Raw genomic sequence first — 23,292 nt, 5'->3', positions numbered from 1 at the left:
TGTCCACAGTTAAGCCTGAAAAGGCCATGAGCCACTCAGGTCAATCTCCTGTTGGAGCCCTCCACCACCGACAATGATCTCTGCCGTCCTGCCTTCTAGGAGGAGGCCCAGGCCTCGTGGGGAGGCTTCCTGAAGCTCCGCCAGCAAACCCAGCTTCAGCTGCAGACGTGGAGTAATGTCACCTCCAGCGGAGTCCAGCTCCTAGTGTTATTGTCAACCTCAGCTGGTGAGTCTCCTCTCCTGAGACTCCAACATCCTAAAGCAGAAAGAGCCAGCCCCACGGCACTCTGTCTGAATTCCTCACCTTGGGACCAAAGTGGATGTCACATGCCATCACATGGGGGTTAGTTTATAAAAATAATTTATATTAAACACAACGAGAAAAACACACTTGTGGAAAATTCACGGGTTGCAACAGAACATACTTTAAAATCTGTTTCCTTCCTTCCCTATTCTGCAGCCTTCTAGATGCTGTCTCTGGAAGTAATGTTATTTTTTCCAGATTTATTAATGGAACTATCAGATATCATGACACTCTGCCACGCATGTTTCTAAGAGCTTAACCTACATTTACTCATTAGCTCTTTGCTCACCATGAATTCTCAGGTGGTAGCTGGAAGGGAAGTCTTCTGCTTCATTCTGATTTCCTTCCAAAACTGGGTGTCTGAACTGCTGTCCTTTACTCCTTTTAGAATTATATTCCTCCAATATATTTGAAAATACAGTCCCTAGGGATTTGCCTGGCAGTCTAATGATTAGGATTTCCCCTTCCAAAGTAGGGGGTGTGGGATGTGGGTTCAATATCTGGTCAGGAACTAATATCCCACATGCCTCAGAGCCAAAAATCCAAAAACATAAAAAAACAACTAAGAAATATTGCAACAAATTCAGTCATTTTTTAAAAATCTTATTAAAAAAGAAATAGAATCCCTAATTTTTTTTTAAATTTTATTCCTCAGTTTCCTTGTTTATACACACACACACATTTTCCATCAATCTAGCAAGCACTAAAATTGTTCATTTAGATTAACAATATTACCTGTTATTTTCCACCCTTGGTTCATATCTCAGTTGGGTAATCCTTGGAAAAAACTTGACACCATATTAATTATCGTTTTACTTCATCAAAGACCCACTTAATCTGTTAGTTCAGATATTTGGAGGTGAGCTGAGTCAGCAATGAAGGGCTTCCTTGCTGGCTCACACAATAAAGAATCTACCGTCAGTGCAAGAGACACAGGTTCTATCCCTGGGTTGGGAAGACCCCCTGGAGAAGGGAATGGCTACCCACTCCGGCATTCTTGCTTGGGGAATCCTATGGACAGAAGAGTGGCTGGCTACAGTCCACTGAGATGCAAAGAGCCCAACAGCATTGAGTGACTAACACTTTCACACTTTTTTTTTTTTTAAGTAACAATAAGGCTTTGTACTACACCTGGGCTTCCCAGATGGCTCAGTGATAAAGAATCTGCCTGTCTATGCAGGAGGCACAGGAAATAAGAGTTCCATCCCTGGATTGGGAAGATCCCCTGGAAAGGAAATGGCAACCCACTCCAGTATTCTTGCCTTGAAAATCCCATGGACAGAGGAAGCTGGCGGGCTACAGTCCATAGGGTTTCAAAGAATCAGATGCTATTGAACACAAAGGTACACACACACAATACAGGATTCCATACTTTGTAAGGGCACCTAATTTGTTTTAAATGGGGCAACTTTTGGAAAAGGAAATGGCAGCCCACTCCAGTATTCTTGCCTGGAAAATCCCATGGACAGAGGAGCCGGGTGGGCTACAGTCCATGCAGTGGCAAAGTGTTGGACATGACTGAGCGACTTCACTTTCACTTTTTCATCTTTCTCTTAAAGTTTTCACTTCTATGTTTTAGGGGGCTGGTCACTTATCATCCTATAGCCGCTGTTCATGGCCATGAGAATGGGGAGTAATTAGGTATTGAATTATAATCCAGAACACACATTTAATCCTAGAGTTTTGGGTTGTCTAAAATTCTTCATGTAGAAAAACAGTAACTACACTTTCACCTAACCTATAGGTGAAAACCCAGTGGATTGTTTTTTGTTACTTGTTCAGTGAATAGCCAGGCTTTACACACAGTAACAGATAAATTGTTAAGTGAATTGGCAGAGACTGAGAGATGAGTAAGTCTGTTCATTTAGGTGCATAGAGAGAAAAGGAAGTAATATATGTAGAGAAGGAGAAAAGGATTTATGTAATTTGATAAGTATATGCATTATACAATAAGAATATGACATTTTGCAGTTGAATTTCAATTAATGCTGCTTTTTATTTCAACTGGAACGTAATTTAAGTTATCTGATCTAGACACATCTGGTTACTTAGAAATCTTGGAAATGATATATGTAGAGGAAGAGAATTCCTTTTATTGTCAACGTGTCAGCCTTGTTCCTCTTCACCCTGAGATGTTCACAAACAACTGTATTTGGGGGGCAGGCCATTTTCTCTCATATACATTATTTTCTTAATCAGAGAGGAATCTGTGAACCTGGGATTCAGTTTTTGAAATAAAATATTTACTGTGAAAAGCCCAGTTTGTCCATAGAAACACACATTCTGGACAGCAGCAGTTGGACTCATCCTGTGCAGAGTCCAGTTTACTCTGAAAGTTCTATGATGAATCGTCTCCACTGTAATGTGATACTGCGCATTCTGCACCAGGTGTCGCTTTATGAGCTTAGAGGTTCATACATGGTGTCGAGTGAGAAGAGCTCACCTTCAACCTTGTGAGTGAAAATAGGCAACCTGAACTGTTGTTTTGGAGGTAGGTTCCTACTGCCTGTTTCTTCAAATGGGCTGTTTAACTTTTACTGACTTTTTTTCCTCATATTTTTAAAATTTCCATCACTTTACAGAGATATAAATGTATTTTATAGTTTTGTTTGATTCCTTAATTCATATTTTTTGGTTCTTCTGTCAGATGTCTGCCTTAAATATCTTCCTAAATTAGAAAAATGTACAGTTGCCTAGTGACAGTTGTGTACACACTCTTCCAGAGAACAGATGGAAAGAACCGAAGCAGGAGAACCATGAGGTCTCCCCAACAATGGGCATTGCATGGAAAGGGAATTGCAGCTCAGCAGACAGGAGGGTCATAGGTCTCTATGATTGAAAGCTGGCATGCATTTTAGTGTTTCTTTTTCCCCGCTGTTAGGTTATCATTAGTTAATATGCAGAAGCTCTACCTCATTTCTTTCCTGCTCCTCTCCTTTGCTCTCCTTCATCCAGCAAAGAGAATATTCAATGGCAGCTCAGTCCATAGTTACTAACCTCCCACATGCATACACTCCACCTTGTATCCCCATCAAAAAAAAAGAAAAACAGAACACTGAGGGATTGGTGATCAGCCTCACCAGCGTCCTGACAGCTACTCCGTGTCTCACTGATTTCCCAGGAGGACCTGTTGGAGGAACTCTTCCAGGGCTGGAATGAGGAGCAGGAACTGAATACCCTGAAGGTATGGTCACCTCTCCTTATCTGGGATAAGACTGTTGCTTCACTTCTTTCTTTTTTATTCAGTCGAATACAGTTATCTTAGTCTGACAATGTACATTATCCCTGATGCATACAGTTTACTTGGTTGCTGGAGTATTGAGCGTATATCAATTATCAACACAGACCTGATTCAGAAGGACATTTTAAAACAAAAGCATCAGTTACTACTGTATAAGAGTAGGTCCTTTCCTCAGCAGAAATTTTTCCTCTTTGAAACACAATTTTGTTATTGTTGGTCAAATGGAAACGGAGAGATCTTACGTGAAATAGGCCACCGTTTTCAGCACGGGAGCCTTTCTATTTTCTTTTGGGGCCATTGACTTAAGGAGTTTTAGTTTTCTGAGAAGAAAAATCAGAGAACAGAAGACTTAGTGCAGAGAATAAAAGATGCTGACACCCTCACACTGTTTTCTTCTCTCTCATCACAGGTTTATGAAACAGCCAAAGAGATTTCTTCATATTCAGGGATATACATCCCTCTGATCAGATACAATCTAATTGATGAAGGTGGGGCTCTTTGCTGCCTCAGTTTTTGGAGGAGCCCTGAATTTGGGTTCTTACACGTGGTGAGACCAAGAGAATGACCTCCCAGGCAAAAGTGCTGGCCCAGTTCTAGTGACTTCAGAAGCAACTGCATCATTTAGATGGTGTGGGATTGTGTGAAGGAGTCTGTTTGGAGGTGGGCATGTGTTGAAACCACATAGTATGACTGTGAATGTGCCTGTCTGTATATTTCCTCAGGAGATATTTCCTCTTAGACAATAAAACTGTCAAAAAATTGTCTTTCCAAAAAAGTCTCATTAACACTACACAGTCTCTGCGCATTCCGTCTTATGCCATCAACATAACTCTTCCCCGGGTTTGCTCCGTGTTCCCATTAGATGGCTGGAGATGGTGCAGAAATCAATGTTCTCAGCTTTTGATTTCTTAAGTGGAAAAGTCAAACTGAAAACCCAGGGCTGGGTCTGAGAATGAATGCTCTGGACCCCTGACCTGGCTGTGTCAATGAGACGAGTGATCCTCAGTCATGGAGCCAGGGATTCCTGCTCCAAGTTCATGCCTGGAAGTACTAGTAGCTCCAGAGTTCCAGACCCTGCCCTTCATTATAAGGTGGCCTGTGTGGTCACAGAACCCAGGGCAGCTACTGGGGGGATTAATGGCCAACTTCGGCATGTCTTTAGTGTGAAAGTTACTTCTGGACCCTCATCCTTCTGACAGCTAACAGAGAGTTGTGTAGCTTCATGTAGACAATACAGGTCATATCCGTCAGTGCAGGTGTCAGAGCTTAAACTAGGGCACAAACAGATAAGAATCAGGAAGATGTGTTATTGTACTGGGTAACAGTACCATAATCCTTTCAATTGATGAAACCCTGCAGCACACACCCAAGGGACAGTGGCAACTAAGAACTCAAAGTAAAACTTGATTGTTAGCTTGGTGACCATGACTCTTGTTGAAAATCTCCTACCTGTGTGGTTTAAAGATAGTCAGTGCTCAGTCTGTGCTTTTTCTGAGGAGTTGTCCTACTAAACATTTGGCCTCTCTGACTATGGACAGCCACTGACTCAGTGGACAGGCACACACTGTGTACAAAGCAAGCATGTAGAGAAAAATATGATATTATTGATAGTAGCTGTATTTAAATGCAGGAATTCTGTATTATCAAATCTTGTATATTTGATTTTCTTGAAGACAATTGATTAGTGAATTAATACAATAGCATATTTCTCTCAGGATTGAATTCAGTCCTCTAACAGAGTTTACTTTCAGTTCAGTTCAGTTGCTCAGTCGTGTCCAACTCTCCGCGACCCCATGAATCACAGCATGCCAGGCCTCCCTGTCTATCACCAACTCCCGGAGTTCACTCAAACTCATGTCCACAGAGTCGGTGATGCCATCCAGCCATCTCATTCTCTGTCGTCCCCTTCTCCTCCCGCCCCGAATCTCTCCCAGCATCAGAGTCTTCTCCACTGAGTCAACTCGTCGCATGAGGTGGCCAAAGTATTGCAGTTTCAGCTTTAGCATCAGTCCTTCCAATGAACACCCAGTATTGATCTCCTTTAGAATAGACTGGTTGGATCTCCTTGCAGTACAAGGGACTCTCAAGAGTCTTCTCCAACACCACAGTTCAAAAGCATCAATTCTTCGGCGACCAGCTTTCTTCACAGTCCAACTCTCACATCCATACATGACCACTGGAAAAACCATAGCCTTGACTAGACGGACCTTTGTTGGCAAAGTAATGTCTCTGCTTTTTAATATACTATCTAATCAAGTACAAAATCTCATAGAAAGCATGATATAGTAGCAGCAACTGTGGATCCTGGAGGAAGAATGATCTGGGAAAAAATCAAGAGACAGTGACAAGTTAGCAGGAGCTCAAAATAAGCAGGAGTCGTCGTGGGTCTCTTTCATTGAACGGTAGCCTTCATTTTAGAGTTTCCTTTTTATTAGATTGAATATTTCCTTTTGATTAGGTTTCTCTTAGCTGGAGGGCAAAGCTCTGTTTTCATTTCCTTCCTCCTCTCCTTTTCTTTCCTTCCTCCTCTGAAGAGAATGGATGAACACAAATTCACCCCATTCTCATTAACCTCCCACAGCCATAAACAGCACCCCGTGTCTACACAAACAGAAAACCCCCTGAATGTTTGCAAAGCAGCCTCACCAGTGTTGTAACAGCTATTCTGTGTCCCTCTAGATCTAACTGAGGACCTGCCAGTCAACCCACCTCGTGACAGGACAGAAGAGACTCCGTGTATCTCCAAGGCAAGCTGTTTTTTTTGTTGGTTGGTTGGTTTGTTCTGGTCTGAGATAGAAATATTGTGTCATTTCTCTTTCAGTGGAATTAAGTAATGAGTCTCTGAGGGTGTTTGTTCCTGTTAGAGATGATTCCCTTGGTTGAGAAAATGTGGAGTGAGAGTCTTATTACCCATTCATGATGCCTCAGTCCACAGGATATTAAAATTGTTAGCATCCATTATACCCTGCAGAGTACAGAGTTCTCTCTGCTGCAGCAACATTTCCCCTAGGAAAAGAATTCTGCCATTTCCATCGCAGATGGACTTGGAAGTTCCATCCTCCAGGCACAGGTCTTGCCTTTCATCCTGAGTACTGGTGCTTTGATCTTGCTGGGTTCCCTGGACTCCACCAGTGTTCCTCATCAGGTTTTCTACTGTCACCAAATAAACCAAAGACTGTGCATCTTTGCGATCTTCTCCTCACAGTGTCTTCTCTTCTGTACTTGCAGGTGGCCCTTCCAGAATGTGAAAGCGGGATGTATTCTAGAATCATTCACTTGGGCAGAAAAAGCTGTCTAGATGGGAAATTTGGGGTTTCTCACTGGTTTTAGGGCAGACGCACACTGATTCCAGATTCCTGCTGGGAATGAGTATAGGGGCCCTGGTGGTAAAAGTAGCTTGCAAGTAGAATAATGTGGCCAGTACTATAGTTCCAGGAAGAAGCTGTGTCATTGTTAATAGTGCAGGTTTGTGTCCATGGGACTAGGTATGTCTCTCTGTGTCATGAATAGTGTGATTCTTTGTGTGCGTGTGATTTTTTCGTGTTGTGTTTTTCTCTATATATGTCACTCTAAATGTCACTGTTCCTGGTGTCATCTTCCCCCTGAACATTCCCATCATCATTGTGCCTTGAATGAGTATGTGTGTAAGAATTAAAGTATACACGTTTGCTGTAGGATTTGATTTTACAGCAAGAGAAATCCTTTAACCTGGAAGATAAATTAGATCACTACCTAGGAAAACAGTTACAGGATTTTTAAAATTTTTATTAATATTTTTATTGTCTCTGCTGGGTCTTCATTGCTGCACAGGCTTTTCTCTACTTGTAGAGAGCGAGGGCAGCTCTATAGCTGTGGTGCATAGACATCACTTTGGAGGCTTCTTTTGCTGCAGAACATGACTTCTAGGGCTCTCAGGCTTCAGTGGTTTTGGCACGTGGGCTCAGTAGCTGCGACTCTTGGGCTCTAGGGCACAGGCTCAGTAGTTGTGGGTCACTAGCTTAGTTGCTCCAGGGTGTGTGGAATCATTCCAGACCAGGGATTGAGCCTCTATCTCCTGCATTGGCAGGTAGATTCTTAACCACTTAGCCTAGGGAAGCCTTGCAGGCTTCTTAATGAGCAAAACTGTGTTTCAGAAGCCCCTTTACTGCATCAATCACACCTTCATTTAATAGTAAATCTCACCTCTTAGTAGGTCTCCTGGCGTTTTGACTGGTCATGATTCATCACTATGCCACTTCGCTCATTCAAACTCTTTCCAATTCCAGCCTCAGAATGAGTCCTCCCCCCTCACCTAAGGCACCTATTGGTACTGGGGAAGCCCTTTCCTTCTGCTGGGAGCCCCTGGTGTTACCCAGATGACACACCCAGTTCTAGAGGAGTCTGAGAAAGGAGGAGCCTCCAGGCATAGAGGGAGGAAGTCCAGTCCAGCTTTGCCTCTTAAGCTTTGAAGTGTCCAGTCAGTCTGGTTAACTCAATGCAACATGTTGCTCTGCATGTCTCTAGAACATTTCCACCTTGCAACTAAACTTTTACAACCACCCTTCTACTCTCTGCTTCTCTTGAGTTTTCGCGCAGGTCAATGGAATCGTGCACTGTTTGTCTTACTGTGACTGGCTAATTTCACTCTTAACTATATTTTTCCACTTCATTTATTGTTGCAAATGACAAGATTTCCTTCAGTTTTAAAGACTGAATCACATTCCAGTGTATGTATACATCACATTTTCTTTATTATCTGCTTCTGGACACTGGACAGTATTTCCATCTTGGTTGTTGTGTACAATGTGGCAATGGATATAAAATTGTAGGTATATCCTGGAACATTCTAGTTTTATATCCTTTGGACATAAACTCAAATAAGTGATTGCTGGATCTTACGATCATTTTTGGATCTTAATAATTTTTGGAGGGACTTCCAAACTGTTTCATAATGGGTATGTCCTTTTCCATTCCTACCAACAGGATACAAAAGTTGCACTTCTCCACATCCTGCTAACATCTGTTATTTTCTATTTATAATACACATCCTGAAAGGTGATATCTCCTTTGGACCTGATTTCTGTTTCACTGATACTTAGTGATGTTGAGCACTTTTCTTACATATATTGATCACTTCTATGAAGAAATGATATTGAAGCTTTTTACAGATGTGAGAGTTGGACTAATGAGAAAGCTTAGCACTGAAGAACTGATGCTTTTGAACTGTGGTATTGGAGAAGACTCTTGAGAGTCCCTTGGACTGCAAGGAGATCCTGCCAGTCCTGAATATTCATTGGAAGGACTGATGTTGAAGGTGAAACTCCAATACTTTGGCCACCTGATGCGAAGAACTGACTCATTTAAAAAGACCCTGATGCTGGGAAAGATTGAGGGCAGGAGGAGAAGGGGACGATAGAGGATGAGATGTTTGGATGGCCTCACCGACTCAATGGACATGAGTTTGAGTAACTCCGGGAGTTGGTGATGGACAGGGAGGCCTGGCGTGCTGCAGTCCATGGGGTCGCAAAGAGTGGGGCACGAATGAACAGCTGAACTGACTGACTGAAAATTCAGTTATTTGGCTGCTGCTGTTTTGATGTTGAGTTGTAGTAGTTTCTTTGATATTCTGGATGTAGGCCGCTTATTCAGATACAAATTTTGCAGATACTTCCTCTCATTCTATCGGTTGCCTTGTTGTTGATTGTTGAGACTGTCCTTTCTTCACTTGGTAAGTTCAGAACCTTGGCAAAGATCATTTGGCCACACATGTGTCAATTTATTTGCAATTCCCTTCTTATGGTTCATTGGTCTCTCTTCCTGTTTTGTTGCTTGTACAACACTGTTTTGACTGTTGTGGCATTCTTATGTGTTTTGAATTCAGGAAGCCTTAAGGCCCCATGTTTTTTCGCTCAAGATATTTTCTCTTTCGGTTTCTTTTAGGTTCCATAAGTATTAGTATTCTGGGTTTATTTTTTTTTCCATTTCTATAAAATTGAAATGAGATTTTGTGAGTTACAATATATATGTGCATCACTTAGTTGTATAAGGTCAACAGCACTAAATATTCCAGTCTATGAATATGGTATGTCATTCTATTTACTTGTCTCTTCTTTCTTTCAACAGTGTCCTATGGTTTTCAATGCACAAATCTTTCACTTCCTATGGAGCCTTTTGCACTACCTTGTTTGAGTCATCTGAGTCAGGGATGGGAAAGATGGGCTCATGAAGAGAGGGAATGTCCTCCCCCACCTCTGTGCCTGCCCTCTGGTTACTTGTAGTCCAGGTGTGCAGGGCCATGCCCTTCACCTCTGCCTACAAGTGAGCCCCCTACTGGGAATTTTCTTTAAATCTGAGTGTTCATCTTACTATTGAAATGTCCAGAAGCACTCTCCCAATGCCTGGCCTGTGTTCAAGAACCCCAGGTATACTTACATATGAATGAGCATATCAGACCATCAAATCTTCTGCAATAAAGAAAAACCGGAACAGCAGTTCAGTGTCTTTTCCTTATCTTTGGAGCTCTTAGAGCTCAGTGTTCCAGTGCAGTAGCCACTACTCAGATCAGCCTATTTATCATGAATATACTTCAAACAATAATTAATATATCATATTAAAAAAAACCCCACAAAAACCACACAATTTCTTGGTGACACTAGTGATATTTCAAGTGTGTCCATAAATGTTGAAACTTTGGTTTCATAAGCTTGAAAGTAAGAGCTATATTGAGCGTGTGGAAATGTAAGGTTCAAAGGTGATTCTCTGAGCATCTCTCTCTCATGTGAAATTTTGCAACTGTGATCAACATCTTGCTGAAGGGCTCTGACTCCACCCAGCACAGGGGAGGTCTGTGAGCCTGGAGGGAAGACCAGGGAGCTGCTGTGAGAGCCGAGAGGAGGAGGAGACGTGGGGGGCAGCTTGTGTGATGACGGTGTCATTGCTCACGGTTGTCTCTCTGCAGAATGTATCCTAGAGATTACTAGCAGGAGTGGTGTGGGAGAGAACTAGGAAGGGCACAGTTCCCAGCGAGAGCAGGATTTACAGGGAGAGGGTTCCTGAACCACTCGGGGTATCCCTGTTTCTTTGGAGATAAAATGGGTGAACATGAACTGAGGATTTAAATTGGAGGGAGAGGGTTTCTGGACCACTTGGGAGAGAAAAGAAGGTGAATAGAAACTGAAGAAGAAGGACACACGTGTGAACTTGTGATTGGTTCCTCGTATTTTAATGAAATGATAGAACTCTGTGTCCATGTGTTTTGTTGTGCTATAGTTATCTCTTGTTATAGACATCTCTTCTTGCTTTTACGTTTAGAAATGTCTTTTCTCACAAGACTCCTCTTTCTTTGTCCTTTCATTGACAAATATGAAAGAATGGCTTATGGTTAGTGCCTTCAGGGTCTTACATACAAGGGGCTTTGGCTTCATGTTTAAATTCTCCTGTGACGGCCAAATCCTAATGGGACCAAAAGTCTAATAGTTACTTGACACTGCAGACCAAGTTCTTGCAGTGAGTGTCAGGTTCAGGGTGAGACATGAACTCCCTACGTCTGTATTTTCAGGACTTGTAGATTGCCCTCACGTTTGTCCTCATTGTTTGTTCCTCATGTAAAGGGTGTTCTCGGGGTTGGATAAGTCGAAACACACAGGCTCTGGTGTCCCAGTGTGGACTGAGTCTCCTGGAGCTCATCTCTGCTTCCAACGCAAGGATTCTGTGCTGAAGGTGCTTTCATGTGAGAGCCGTCCATGTCCAGCTGCCCCTAGAGACCAACATGGCCACAGATTCTAGAAAATGTGAAGGACCCGCTGGCTTTCTTAACACATTTACTCTCACAGCCCTGGTCTCTTGGGACTGACCAGACCTAGGTCAGAGACTCAGAGCAGTAGGACCCAGGATCACGGTTCCCCATAGAACTCAATGCTCCATCCAGACAGCCCTGCCCTTGCTCCCCACACCCCAGTCCTGCCCACCCTGTGACCTTTACTCAAACTTTCCCAGGTTTCCTTCCTCCCAGTCCTTCCAAGGTTGGGGTAAACCCTGGCTGGTGCTGTGTGTATGAGGCTTCCCTATCTGTAGAACCTTTGTGGCATCACTTCAGACTAAGATAATTTGGACACGTACTTTAATTATAATATTGTTTTCATCCTCCCTGAAGACTCTGATGCTGGGAGGGATTGGGGGCAGGAGGAGAAGGGGACGACAGAGAATGAGATGGCTGGATGGCATCACCGAACCGATGGACATGAGTTTGCGTGAACTCCGGGAATTGGTGATGGACAGGGAGGCCTGGCGTGCTGTGATTCATGGGATCACAAAGAGTCGGACATGACTGAGCGACTGAACTGAACTGAACTGAAGGGGCTAAGAGACTTAAGCAGTTATTTTGAGAATTAAGTTTCTCCCAGTTATCTAAAGTTACCTCAGGCACAGAATACTTGTTACCTGAAGTTGGTTGTGTATGTAGGCTGTTGTGGAAAGTGATGTAGTGAATTTAGGACTGCAGATATCTCTTTGTGATACTGATTTTATTTCCTTTGTATATATATCCAGAACTGTGTTTGCTGAATCATATGATATATACTTTTATAAGGAACATTTTACTGTTTTCCACAACATAGCCACACAATTTACATTCCCACCAGCAGTGTGCAAAGGTTCCAGCTCCCCACATCATGGCCTTAACCTGTTAATCTTTGCCTTTATAATATACAACCTAACAGGCATGAGGTGTTGCTTTACTTTGCCCTGATGATTAGTGAGGTTGAAAACCTTTTCCTTTGTATGCTAGCCATTTGTGTCTTGTTCCCAAAACATCTGTTTAAATCTTTGCACATTCCTCAACTCCCTTATTTACTCTTTTTAATATTTGTTTTGCATTTGAGCTGTGGTATTTTCTTATGTATTTTGAGTATGAGCCCCTTATCTGATATATAGCTTGTAATTTTTCTGTAGGTTATCTTTTCATCCTAGTGATTTATTGAAGAGACTACCCTTTTCCTATGTCATTGTCTTAGAACTTTGATGAATTTCATTTGACCATGTATCCATGAGTTTTCTTGGGGCTCTTTATTCTGGTCTTTAGGGCTATGTATCTGTTTCTATGTCAGTATCATACAGGGTTGATTCCTATATCTTTGTAATGTGTTTTGAAATCAGGAGGTGAGATGCTTTGATTTTTGTTTTCAAAATTATTTTGTCTATGTGGATTCCTTAGTGGCTCCATAAATATTTGTTGATTTGTTTTTTCCATTTCTATGAAAATGATGTTAATATTTTGATTGGTGTTGTAATGTATTTTTACTTAGCTTTGGGTAGTGTAGAAATGTCAACAGTACTAAGTCTCCAGTCTATGAGCATGATCTGCCTTTTCGATTCCTCGAACCTTGTTTCACTCTCTCAGTGGGGTGTGTAGTGTTAAGTGTGCTGGTCGTGTCTCTCTGAAGGCCCTGTGTCCCTCTCTCCCTGATCTCAGGGTCAGTGGTGGAGGGCTGGGCTCATGAGGAGACACAGTGCCCCTCCCTCCCACCTCACCTCTTCTCTAATGATGTTCAGCACAGGTGCCCTGGGCCCTGTGTCCATACCTGTCCCCTCAAGTGGAACACCTGCTGGGAAATCCTCTAAGATCTGGGTGTTGACATTACTGTTTCAGTGTCCCAAAGGCTCATGAGTACCTGGGATGTATGTATGGGCCCAGGAAATACCTACAAATGAATCATCAAATCAGGCCAGCCAAATACTCTGCCGAAGCTGTTGGGCTACAATTTACAGACCTGCAAGCCCTGTACTTTGCCTGGACTTGAGACCAAAGAAAGATTCCAGAGTTGACAGAGATATCAAAGGTTTAATAGATGAGATGTCTTACATATCTGAAGTAAAAGGGCCCTAGAGATGAAAGGTTGTTGCTGAACCACAAAAAGACGCCAGGATTCTCGGCCTCTGAAGGAGAAGAATTCAATCCGGGGCCAGAGACAAGGCTTGATTGCGCAGAGCTTTTGTGTAATAAAGTTTTATTAAGGTATAAAGGAGATAGAGAAAGCTTCTGACGTAGGCATCGGAAGGGGTCAGAAAGAGTACCCCCCTGCTAGTCTTCAGCTGGATGTTATATAGTCACTAGCAGTTTGTTAATGAAAGAAAGGAATGTCTTAAAACTCAGAATGGCACCAGGCCCCTCATCCATAAGATGTATTTTGGGATAATCCTGGCACCAGAGGAGTCATTCCGGTTCATAAAATGATTGACTTGAATCTTGTAGAAAGGCAGATTACCATACAAATAGCTTCATTTACATAGATTAGGGGAACAATATCTGAGTATAGCATAATGGTTTGTCAAGTAGGTTCTGAGCCATTAGGGGAACTGACTTGAAGACAGAGTCTGGGGCAAATGCATAGTACATTAACATAGCTTAAGACAAACATTTCCATAAGAAAAATGCATAGGTTAACTCATGGTTTGAGAATAGTTAACTTCAGGTGAAACCAGGTATCATTATGGCAATGCAGTATTTTAAGAGGAACCTCCTTTTAAATTTGTATAGAGAAGGGAAAGAAAATAGCACTAGTTTGTTTCCTCCTGCCACTTAAGAGAGATAAAAATGTCTGACACTTGCAGCCTATTTCCTCCATTTGGAGACCCCTGGCCTTCCTGCCTGTTACCTTCTCAGAGAGACACCCACTGTGGATAGCAGGGGATAGGCAGAAGCCAGCCGCTACAGCATTCTTTACTCTGCGGGATAAGGAGTCTACCAGTTACAGTGGGAATGAACAGCAGATTGGCTCATTGGTTACCTGTGTCCACTTTCTCTGTGGCCACAGCCCTCTTAGCCCCTCAGGCTAAATACTCTCATGGGGCAGAGGTCTTTTCTTTGCTAATCTATCAGCCAACAGCCATCTTGAAATGGCCAGGAAACACCAAGGGAATAAACAAGAGAGAGGTGTTAACATCCTGTGTATGTCCGTGCACAGTCACTTAGTTGTGTCCCACTTTTTGGGACCCCATGGACTATATCCCACCAGTCTCCTCTGTCCATGGTATTTTCCAGGCAAGATTACTGAAGTGGATTGTCATTTCCTCCTCCAAAGTATCTGCCCAACCCAGGGATTGACCCCATGTCTCCTGCATTGGCAGGCAAATTCTTTACCACTGAGCCACCTGGGAATCCCTACAGCCTCCCTTGTACCAAAGTTCCTGTTCTGCCATAATCTGTCAGAAATGGCAGAACAAGTGGTGCTGATCTTAAGATTCATCCAGTCTTCCCTGGTGGCTCAGACAATAAGGAATTCACCTGCAATCCAGAAGACCTAGGTTAGAACCCTGAGTCAGGAAGATCCCCTGAAGATCAGCTGCATGAGTTATCCACACACATATATAAACGTATATTGTGGTTTCTGTGTATTATATTTGGTTGGCACTGTTGGGCCAGCCTTTGCCCAAACCAACGTCTGGGTGGGCGACCCTGGGACCCAAGCACCACGCCGACAGATGCAATCAGCAAGAGGATTTTATTGAACGTTTGCGCAAACGGGCCCTCCGCATCAAAAGCGAGCCGAGGACCCCTAGCAACAGTTACAGACCGGTTTTAAAGCCAAAAAACCACATAATTAGCATATCACACAGGTAGGTATATGATTGGCTCGTTTAAAGGTTAGGGGAATGCAGCTTAGGGACTTTCCTTGCGAAACGTGAGCCTCCGGGGTGGGGCTGCTTTTTTTTTTTCCTTCCGCAAGGCGCTTTTGGTTGCTCAAGTCCCAGGAACTTGTGAAATGTGAGCAAATGTTGGATTGCCCAAGTCCCAGGAACTTGTGAAATGTGAGCAAATGTTGGATTGCCCAAGTCCCAGGAACTTGTGAGCAAATGTTGGATTAACGTTTACACGGCGGGGGTGGGGGGGTGTTTCAGCACTAGTGAGAGGTGACTGCTATAATTTGCTTAAAAACATGTTACACATGTGTCAAAACACTTGTGATTTCAGGTTGGTTAGCCTGAAGGTGAGAGCTCTAATGGGCCTGTGGAAGTGAGAGGTTGAGAACTGACTCTTTCATCATTTCTAGGTTTGCAACTGAGATCAGTGTCTTACTGAAGGGCTCTGACTGCACAGAGCACAGATGACTGCCACCTGCTGTCCACAGTGGGGTGTCTCTTCAGGACCTTGGGAGAAAGATCACGGTGATGCTCTGAGAGCCAGCAGGGCCTCAACTGGAGGAGAAGTGGACGGGTCACTCATTCTAATCACCTCGTTGCTCATGGAATGCACTGTGGAGAGCATTTGGTGCAGTGATGTGAAAGGACACAGGTAGGAAACGACATTCAGTTGGAATCTGATGGGAGAGGGTTCTGGAAGTTTAGAGTTAAACCCTCTGTTTGGAGGCTAAGGAAAGTGGACGTGAAATTAAGAAGAAGGAAATGTGTATCGAATTCTGACTTATTCTTTACATATTAAATGATATGATAGAGAAATTGTGTCCTTGGACTTGCATTGTGCTCTGTTTATAATCACCTTTTCTTGCTTTGCGCTTCAGAAATTATTTTTCCCATAAAAGCTGCTCTTTTCTGTTTTTCCACTAATATGGAAGCCAGGCCTCTGGTCAGCACATCTCGGGTATTGTGCACCGCAGACTCTGTTTTCTATTGCATGTTGAACTATGATGGCCACATCCTAGTGGGCACAAAACTCATTGTCACTTGACGCTGGAGACCCCGTCCTTGTGTGCATGTGAGGTGGTGTGTGAGCCGTGAGCTCTCTCCTCCCGCACTTTCAGTACTGTGGCTTCCCCTCATGTTTGTTCTCATTGTTAATTCCTCGTGTAAAGGGCGCTCCCAGGGGTGGATGAGTCAGAGCACGCAGGCTCTGGGTCCCTGCCTGGGCTTGGTCTCCTGGAGCTCATACCAGTGTCCGCACCAGCCAAGGCTGATGTGATGAAGGTGCTTCCATGTGAGAGGTCCATGTCCAGCTGCTCCTAGAGACCCTCCATGGGTGCAGATTCTAGAGTCTGTGAAGGGGCCGCTGGGCTTGTTCACACACTTGCTTTCACAGCCCCGCTGACCTGGTCTCCTGGGATTGAGCAGTCCCAGGGCAGCAGTTCCTGGGGTCACTGCTGCTCTCAGAACCCACTGCTCCATCCAGACCGTCCTGCCCCTTCTGTCCAACCCTAGGCCGGCCCCATCCTCTCTCCTTCAGTTCAGTTCAGTTCATTTCACTCGGTCGTATCCGACTCTTTGCGACCCCATGAATCACAGCACGCCAGGCCTCCCTGTCCATCACCAACTCCCGGAGTTCACTCAAACTCATCTCCATCGAGTTGGTGATGCCATCCAGCCATCTTGTTCTCTGTCGTTCCCGTCTCCTCCAACACCCAATCCCTCCTTGCATCAGACTCTTTTCCAGTGAGTCAACTCGTCGCATGAGGTGGCCAAAGTACTGCAGTTTCAGCTTTAGCATCAGTCCTTCCAATGAACACCCAGGATTGATCTCCTCTAGAATGGACTGGTTGGATCTCCTTGCAGTCCAAGGGACTCTCAAGAGTCTTCTCCATCACAGTCTATAGTTCAGTTAAAAAAACAAGCAGAAAAACATAAATTTTCCCTTAAAAATACATTTATATTTATAAAACATAACAAGGGTAATAGTAATATAGGAGTACAAGCACAAACACAAATTTGAAAAAAAATCAGTTTTATATGATAAAATTAAAAATAATATTTTCTATTATATCTTGATTACTAGTAAAAGTTTGCTGACACGGAATGCTAAAAGTACTTTTGTTAATTCATTAAAATTATACAGTTAGCAATTTAATTTTCAATTGGTATAACTTAAAGTGATGTCACCTATTCTTGGCAGATGGAATGCCACAGATGATTTGATCATTTTTAATTTAGAGAGAGCTTTCTGCTAATGCAACTGCTAATAGAGTTGTTAAGAATATTTTATAGACTGTGACAACAAAGACATAAATTTTGGATAAACTATTTCAGAAAGAATTTTCTGTACTTAGAGCTAATGATTCTTGTGGAGCCATTTTCCAGAAAGATTTAATTCTTCACACATACTAGTTTCATGTAAGTTTGAATTTAGTTTTAAGTGAAAATGTATACAATGACATTTTAATGTTTCTTCTGACGTTTCTTGTAACTTGTGGAGTTTGTACAAAAAACCGAAACTGACTTTGTGATTTGCACATAGTTCAAAAGTGCCTCTTTATGTATACTATCATCAACCAATCAAGGAATTTTTAAAAGTTTTCTTTTTAATAATTGTTTCATCCAAAGTTTTATATGAAAATTGTATTGTTTTCTAATGACTGTGATGATCTTTACATTTAATTTCTAAGTCTACAAATGAAGAAAATTCTGCAGTTTTGCAGTGTTGCAGAAGTTTTTGAAACCATAGATTCTCAAATCTTTAAAGAATTCTGGCAACTCCCTGAATATGCTTTATTGGGTTATTCATGTGAACAATTTTATTTTATAGTATTTTGTTGACTAGTTTATCTGAGAGCCAACAGGTCCTGTCCCGTTGCTCCGGTCTGGAAGTTAATACATCCGCAGACACCACTGGACTGGACTGGCCATGGGAATGACAGGCAAGTCGGCCTCCCAACCTATCCTGCAGTGGTCCCCGCAAGGATCCCTCCTCTCTCCTGGGGGCCAGGGTGCTGTGGCAGTCGCTGCAGCAGCTCTCCTGCTGCTACATTCAAGGGCGCCATCAGTGTGGATCCAGATCTAAGCTCAGCTGCGTCCTCGGACCCCCGCATGCCCAGACTGGCCCAGCGCACAGGCACTGCATGCAGCCAGGTCCACTGCTTGGGGCCCACGTGGGCCTCACCCTGCCTGCACGCACGCTGTGCTAAATGCCATGCCTCTGCTTGTGTGCATGTTCCAATGTTCTATCAGATTTCACCTACAAAACTCAGGCTCAAAGACAGAAAACATTTAGATGGTGCCAACAGAGAGAAGGGCTTCCCTGGTGGCTCAGACAGTAAAGAATCCGCCTACAATGCAGGAGACCTGGGTTCGATCCCTGGGTTGGCAAGATACACTGGAGGAGGGCATGGCAACCCACTCCGGTATTCTTGCCTGGAGAATCCCCATGGACAGAGGAGTTTGGTGGGCTACAGTCCATGGGGTTGCAGTGAGTCGGACATGACTGAGCGACTAACACTTGCACTACTTAACTTCCACTTACCAGAACGTAAAGCAGACACAGGGCCCCTGGTGAGAGGTGGCCTTGTAGGACTGCCCAGGTCACCACTTGAAAGCCATCTTGCTAGTACTCCATGCCCTATGCCGGCATCCCTTGGGTCTCAGTACATTCAGTTCAGTCCAGTCCAGTTCAGTGGCTCAGTCGTGTTCGACTCTTTGCGACCCCATGGACTGCAGCACACCAGGCATCCCTGTCCATCACCAACTCAAAGAGTTTACTCAGACTCACGCCCATTGAGTCGTTGGTGCCTTACAACCATCTCATCCTCTGTCCTCTCCTTCTCCTGCCGCCTCAGTCTTTCTCAGAATCAGGGTCTTTTCAAATGAGTCAGTTCTTCGCATCAGGTGGCCAAAGTATTAGAGTTTCAGCTTCAGCATCAGTCCTTCCAATGAATATTCAATAAGTTAGCAATTCCCAAACCCTGTTCTGCAGAAGAGGTGCTCTGTGAAAAGACAGCAATGGGAAATGCTGTCTGAGCCCCGACCCTGGGATTCCCAGCTCACGTTAGTAAATTACAGTCTGGAAACCCTGACTTAAAGAGGTAATCTCATTTAGCCCATCCTTTCTGAAACAAAATCCCATTTAGGTAAAAAGCTTCTGCATATGCTGGGAAATGTCAGTAACCTGTAAAATAAAAATTTTAATGCTGTGCTAGGCTGTAGTGCAGTCTTCTTTCAAAAAATCCTAAAGGCTTTTTTCTTTTTTATCTTCCACATCAGAACAGGCATTCCATTTAAACTACTATCCTCCAACTAAGGATAAAAGCAAACTAATCTCACAGCTATCATCACTGTATCACAGCTTAACATAATATATAAAAATATGTCTGTATCAAGTATAAAATTATTCATATATTATGTTATAGTTTAAATAGAAGGCCTATTCTGAGGTAGAGGATAAAAAAGAAAAATGCCTTCAGGAATTTTTGAATACTGGATTACAGCATAGCACAGCATTTAAAAAAAATTTATCAAGGCTTAACATAATATAGAAAAATATAAGAAAGTATATTTTGTTTGGTAATAATAAAATTTTAATTATTATAAAATAATGTTTTATCCTGAAAGTCATATAGGAATTATTGCCCCTCTAGACTACAAATTACATGATACCAGTTTATTCTGTTGTATAGAAGGAGCTATTTTAAATCTCACACATGTGATTTTTGTTAAGTAGAGCTATATAAAGCAACTAAAATTGCATTCCCTAGTGGCAGGTCCATTGAATGGCAGGTCCTAAGGTAAATAAAACATTCGAGCTCACAGACAATTTCATTGAAAATTTTTAAAATGTAAATCTCTGTTTCCTCTTAAAATCTTCAATGGCATCTCACTTCTAGGGAAAAGTACAAGCTTAAGATGGCCTACAGTGCTTTGTGTATTTTAAAAGCACCTACTTGGCCTGCCTCATTTGTACCATTCCTCTCCTTATTTACCATATATTAGCCTTCTGGCTTTCATTCATTCATTCCATAAGTATTTATTGACATACTATAAAAATATCCAAAAAGAATAAGGACCACGCCCCCAATAAAACAAATGAATATAGAATCTGTAATACAGTGTCAGGTAGAGACAAATACTATAAAGAAAAATAAAACAGGCAAGAAGGTACAGTTGGCAGCAAGGCGTGTTTTTAGTTGGAGTGCTCAGGACCTCTGAGAAGACTTCTCTTCTGGTTGTTCGTTTGGTTTGTGTGTTGTTGTTGTTGTTTGCCACAGAGCTTGTAGGATCTTATTATAGTTCCCCAACTAGGGATCAAACCTGGCCCATGACAGTGAAAGCACTGAGTCCTAACCACTGGATGAAAAGGAGACTTTTGAAAAGACACCTAAGTGAGGTGAAGGCACAGCCATGCACAGAGCCAGGGGAACAGCATTAAAGGGAGAGCTTGGGGTGTGCACTGCACGTTGTGAAGAACAAGATGACTGCCGGGGACAGAGGAGGAAAGGGGAGAGTGGCGTAAATGAAAAGTAGGCAGGGCCTACTGAATTCAAAACACATAAGAACGCCATAGCAGTCAAAACAGTGTTCTACCAGCAACAAAATAGGCAGTGAGACCAATGAACCCTAAGAAGGGAATCTCGAATAAACTGACACATGTGTGACCAAATGATCTTTGCCAAGGGCCTAAAATTACCAAGTGAAGAAAGAACAGTCTTCTCAACAATCAACAGAAAAAAAAGGTAACTTATAGAATGAGAGGAAGTATCTGAAAACTTTGTATCTGAATAAGAGACCAATATCCAGAATATATAAGAAATGAGTAAAACTCAACTTCAAAACAACAGCAGGCAAATAACTGAGTTTAAAAAATGTGTATAAAGCTTCAACAGACATTTCTTCATAGAAGACAGAGAAGTGATCAGTATATATAGGAAAAGTGCTCAACATCACTAAGTATCAGTGAAATGGAAACCAACTCAGAAGGAAATATCAGCTTTCAGGATGTGTATTATGAAAAAAAAAAAAAAAAAGAGGACGAAAAAACACCCAGATATTGTCAAGGATTTGGAGAAATGGAAATTCTGTACCCAGTTTGTAGAAATGGCATAGCCATTATGGAATTAAAATGGCATAGCCATTATGGAACAATTTGGAAGTCCCTCAAAATATTATTAAGAGAATTATCATAAGATCAAGGAATCACTCTTTTCAGTTCATGTCCAAAGGAGATAAAACTACAATGTCCAAGAGACACATACAGTCTCATGTCCATTGCTGCATTATACACAGCAACCAAGAGAGTTGCTGCCTTATTTCACTAACCATAATATATCTTTGCATTATTTGGGCCATTCATTTTGTAGCATATTTCAATTCTTAATTCATTTTTGTGGTTGAATAGTATTCCATTCTGTGTATATATTTCATTTATCTATTCATCACACCATGGTCTTTGGGTCATTTCTGTCTCTTGACTACTCAGGATACACTATGAACATTAGTGTACAGATTTCTGTATGGTACCATAATGATGATAAATAACATTTTTCATATTTAAAATATTGTTATTGAAAGGTGTATCTGTGGGGTCTGGCTGCTCGCCACTCAAAAGCCAATAAGCAGGCCAGGTTGGTAGAAAGGAAAGTTTGGTTTATTTCAGATGCTGGCAACTGTGGGGGGGTGGCAGATATCTGTCCACAGGCCGACTCCCCTACCCCTCATCCCCGACAAGGGGTTGAGAGCTTTAATAGGCAGAGTGGGAAGGGAGGTTACATGTAGAAACAGCACAGTCATCTTCAAATTGGTCATCATCGGTCTGACTAGCATCGTCTTGGTTGTTTCAGGCAATTAATCTTCAGTTCTGGGGTGTGCTTGTTCCCAAAAGAAGTCAACCCTGAATATTCATTGGAAGGACTGATGCTGAAGCTCCAATACTTTGGCCACCTGATGTGAGGAGCCGACTCACATCAGGGGTGTTCTTTGTGGTCAGTTCTCAGAATTGTGGCAGCTCAAATCCCGGATACAGTCTGCTCTTCATGTAGCTAACTTCCTCACCTGGTGTTCTGGTGTCTGAAAGACAGCTCACAGGATATGGCTCAGAATATTATCTACAGCCCTTGAGAAAGAACTAAAGGTCCTCGACTGTGCTTAATGACTACATTATTATTACTCCTTTAATTGTTTTCCTTTGTTTCAGTATTTTTGACTTCTCTGATTAAACTTGTCTTGGGCTAAAGTTTTCCACAAGCAAAAGGCAGGCAGATAAAAGTGGCAGTGGGGTGGGAAGGGGCAATGAACGGTCCTGCTCCATTTCAGTATCATTGAATGTAACAACACAAAGTGAGAATCTTAGGTGAACTATGGATTTAATTACTAAAAATATATTCTCTCCCTAATCGCAGTAAACGTGCCTTACATATGTCATCTGTTAGTAACACATGTTAGCTGAAACTGGAGTGACAGGATAGAGGAATTGTCTATATTGTCTGTACACTTTTTATGTCAATGTAATCCTGTGCTGAATAAAGCCTAATTATTTAAAGCATTCTTGAAACATGGCTTCATGGAGAAACGTATCAAATCTAATGTTAAAAAAATTAGCTAATGTCAGAACCTTAGCTAGAGACCATATTCACTCTTAAACACAAAGCAAATATTGAACTTTAAAGGCATCTTTCCTTCCATAGTTAAACCAGTACAGACTGATGTCGTTTCAGTTTGAAAACATGAAATAAAAGAACATTGCTTAATATTTCAATTTTTTTCTTAAATATGAGGCATTGAACATATTACAATAATGATGCCTGAGTGAACTTAGTGAGGAAATTTCCGCAGTACCTTCACCTGCATCACCCATTTTCGTGGCCAGCTACGAACCCTCTAGACTCAGCTGGTGGTTGATGTTCTTGATTCTGAGGGATGATTCTTCTCGCCTTCTGGGCAAAGCACCCTGAGAAATGCACTAAAATGGAGAGAGCTGTCGACATCTTGCTGGCAGAGGACCACCCGGGAACTAATAATGATTGATCCACAATTCAATCCTCGGTCCCCTCCCTCACCAGATGCCTAGCAGAGCCTCCTGAATCCAAGGTGGACTTAGGAAGATCTGTGGTTTAATGTGCAC

At 42.4% G+C, this 23,292-nt stretch overlaps 1 protein-coding gene and 1 long non-coding RNA gene across 10 annotated transcripts in view; one reads left to right on the top strand and one right to left on the bottom strand.

The window, feature by feature from the left end:
- Positions 1–23,292, bottom strand: part of LOC129542119 (uncharacterized) — a 415,462-nt gene that overhangs the window by 73,783 nt on the left and 318,387 nt on the right. The window lies entirely within an intron of this gene.
- On the top strand, positions 117–22,643 carry LOC129557815 (uncharacterized). 9 transcript variants are annotated; one of them, XR_016039455.1, is made up of 7 exons: positions 117–226; positions 3,426–3,488; positions 3,955–4,033; positions 6,225–6,292; positions 15,572–15,813; positions 18,026–18,103; positions 22,013–22,642. It is a non-coding gene; the product is annotated as an uncharacterized LOC129557815 (long non-coding RNA). The 9 variants fall into 9 exon arrangements; XR_016039449.1 differs by having other exon boundaries at positions 207–343; XR_016039456.1 differs by lacking the exon at positions 117–226 and adding an exon at positions 2,736–2,795 and having other exon boundaries at positions 22,013–22,643.

The sequence above is a fragment of the Moschus berezovskii genome, chromosome 17 (assembly GCF_049115385.1).
Source record: "Moschus berezovskii isolate FMDL1 chromosome 17, NW_MosBer_1.0, whole genome shotgun sequence".
Taxonomy (NCBI): domain Eukaryota; kingdom Metazoa; phylum Chordata; class Mammalia; order Artiodactyla; family Moschidae; genus Moschus; species Moschus berezovskii.
The sequence above is the reverse complement of the archived record's forward strand: the minus strand, read 5'-3'. Positions and strand labels throughout refer to the sequence as shown.